Consider the following 3628-nt stretch of genomic DNA (forward strand, 5'->3'; position numbering starts at 1 on the left):
AACGTTAATAATATTGAAATATTATATTGCGAAAGATATATGTGTGCGTCGCGTGTCTGAGAGAGCGAGTGAACGAAAAAGATGAAGCGAGTCGCGCGCGTATGTGTATGAGAGAGAGAGAGAGAGAAAGATAAATGATGCACCTTCGGCAGAGAGCAGAGATCGCTGTCACCGCCGCCGCCCCCCGCCCTCTACCAAACTCTATTATCTTCCAGTGTTACTAAATAGACTCATTGTTGAGCGCGAAAAAAAGTGATACTGATCGATGATTATTTATGTTATAATTCGTCCTCGATGTTACAGAAAAACCGTGTTTAATAAAAATTTCATTTGGACAAACGGTATCGGTGCTCACTTTCAACCATCGGAGTTATCACCTAGAAAACGCAGGGTGCTCGTCCCGAAATAAACGGATCGATTCCCGCTGACAGATTCCTCCACGTCGAAAGTGTCGGGGATAAAGTCGTCGTCGTCTGTGTTCATTGTCACCCTCCGATTCCGCCGAAAGTAATTGCGAATCCTCCTGCGCTGCGTGCCAACGTTTAAGAATTCAAGAAATATACGTACTCGAAATTGCGAGCGTGGAATGTGGCCTCATGATCTCTATCTTTCCTTCCACTCCCCCGCCCCTTCGTGGAGCGATTCTTCTTGCGTGGGAGCAGCAAGTCAGCTGTTCGAAATAGCCGGAGGAGTCTGTCCTTACAAATTGACCCGTTCGTTCCGGGACACTCTGTATATACATACATACATACATACATACATATATATATACATATATATATATGTATATACACACACACACGTCGTGTAGTGTATAAGTACAAAACAATAGCCGTAACGCATAAATTTGATATATCCATTTTTATCACTGCCATTCACACAATCAGAAATAAAAGGAGAGGAAGCGGTATACGCACACGCACACACATGCGCTTGCTCACATGCACACGTACACACTCGCCACCGATGCACATTCTGCTGCGACTTTGCGATATACTTTGATGTAGCGTAAACGCTTCGCGTGTGTTCATTCGTTCGGATCGGCCGACATAGTCTCCCGACAAAGAGAACGAAAAAACTAACAGAGAAAAAAGGAACAAAACAGAACGAACGTCGGAAGGTAGACAGAGAGAATTGCGAAAGAGAAAAACGCGAATGTTAGCTGTGTGTTTCACGATGTTTTCAATCTGACTCTCCGAAAGTGGAAATAAAAATATGAACTTGTCCATTCGAATCGTGATGTGTACTTTTGCGAACTTCATTCACGAGACCGCCGCAATCGCGTTTGCGTAATACTCGTAATTGCACGGCTTACGTAGCCGGATGACGGGGAGAGGAGAGATAGTTCTTTCAAGCACATCCATTGACGCATCGACTCGTCCGCAAGAAACGCGGACGTCTCACACACTCGACTCGTTTACACGGTAAGTATCATTCAAGTAAGTATTAGCGTCTTGCCGTATTCGCCATGATAAGTTTACACAACTCTCTCCCTGAATTTCTTGAGGTAAAATCTCACTGGAGACGAGTGAAGATTCACTTGGAGCGATAGTGAAGATACTGCCACTAATCACGAGAGTTTAAGTCGAACTTGGAGTGGATTCCTAATCCATCACTCGATCAGAGCGAATGTGTGCTCCTGTGACGTTGAAATACACGAGATTCACTCCTTAGAATGAAGAATTCACCTTACATAAGTGAAGAATCGCTCGAGTTTGAAAAATCAGGCTGTCACTTTGTTGTTCGAGCGAAATTTCACTCTAAGAAATTTGGAGAGTCCGGGTACTCGGGGTAGTTGTCCATATTACTGCTCCTGTTTCTATTAGTGTGCCTTTCTACTTAAATATAAGTCATAAGACGAAAACTAGCACAAATAGCGTTTTTTTTTAAATTAAGTTAAAGTATTAAACTTAATAAAAAATATTTTTTCTATATTTATGCTAATTTTTATGGCTTATTTAAATACAATACACAAAGGCACACTAATAGGAATAGACACAATAACATATTCACTCTGCTTTAGATAGATATTTAAACAGATAAGTAAACATTATGCAACAAAGGCACATTCCTCGCTATTTCTGTGATCGTCCCCGTTATGCAAAGACTAATGCTGCAATTCTAAACGTAATCGTAAGATTCGTAACTCGCTTTCGTAAAATTCGTAAGAACTTACGAATAGATCTATAATTCTATGTATCGTGTGTCATACGATCACTCGTAAATATCTATGACTTCACGTAATTTACGATATTTACAAGTGCAACATATGGTACGCATAAAATTGTAGATCTATTCACAGGCTCTTACGTATTTCACGAGAATTAGGATTCTGTTCAGAATTGCAGCACAAATCGACCGAAATGCAGGACACACAATGTGCTTGTGTGCGTGAAATTTTTTAACTTTTGCGAAAACAATCACACATCGATCATCGTTGCGATCCTGTCGGCGCGCTTGACAGGGGACGAGATGGTGAAAGAAGAGAATGACGGTTGTTACACACAGATATATAAAGAATGAATGGTCCTAAGAACAATTGTTTTTATTGACAGAGAAAAGATGCGATTTTTCCTTTTCCTTTTGTCGGTTTAGTATCTAAGAGAAAAAAAAAACTAAGATTCCTCTACACAACGTAGCTCATCATACGAGAAATAATACTGAAGATGTTATACAATGATCTCGAGGCGTATTGGATTATGCGTACGCGCGCTTGTTACGTACGTACGTATATATGTTTGTATGTATGTATGAATGTATGTATGTATGTATGTATGTATGTATGTATGTATGTATGTATGTATGTATGTATGTATGTATGTATGTATGTATAAATTCAATTGGAACTGTAGATATACCACATATGTTTGGGAAAAGAAATAAATTAACAAAATTGGAGTACACACAGTAACGTCATTACTCTTGTAAGTCCGTACGTTTTTGAAGAGCTGCACTCGTGCAACAAGTGGGAGTGAAACGAGTATACCCAGATAGCATAGAGAATTCAAAAAGAATTCAGTCACCAATTCTGAGTTCATTTTTAGATGCAAAAAGAATCCTTTTCACTGAACTGAACTTTGAGGGATTCTTTTTGCATCTGAAAATAAGCTCAGAATTGGTGACATACGACTGAATTCTTTTTTGATTCTTTTCGAATTCTCTGTGCTATCTAGGTACTTTCTTTCGCTCTAACTTATTGCACTAGTACGCACTAATTCGGAAATTCTTCAAAAACGAGCAGACCTCATGACATGATATCGTGAACGGAAAAAATGGGCGGCAGGCAGATCGTGTACTCGCGTACGTTGTTGTAACGTTGTCGTAAACAAACGGAACAAATCTTATGCACGTTTTGCACGGTGCTTATGCATGTGTTAATAATTCAACCGGCGAACATCGTCGTGTGTGTGTGAATAATACAACACGCGAGAGTCCACTAAACATATTCAACGTGTTACATCGATTGAACGTGTCGCAAATGTCCCGTTCTTACGCGCAAAAAGGGACATTTCGTGATTTTTCCCTTTTCCTTTCTCTCTCTTCATCAAAACATAAAACTTTTGCTCGCAACGCGCGTGACGTGGGGTCGGATATACGCATATTCTCTCTCTTTCTTTCTTTCTATCTC

The sequence above is a fragment of the Odontomachus brunneus genome, unplaced genomic scaffold (assembly GCF_010583005.1).
Source record: "Odontomachus brunneus isolate Ranch 3 - 2012 unplaced genomic scaffold, Obru_v1 Obru_scaffold_110, whole genome shotgun sequence".
NCBI lineage: Eukaryota > Metazoa > Arthropoda > Insecta > Hymenoptera > Formicidae > Odontomachus > Odontomachus brunneus.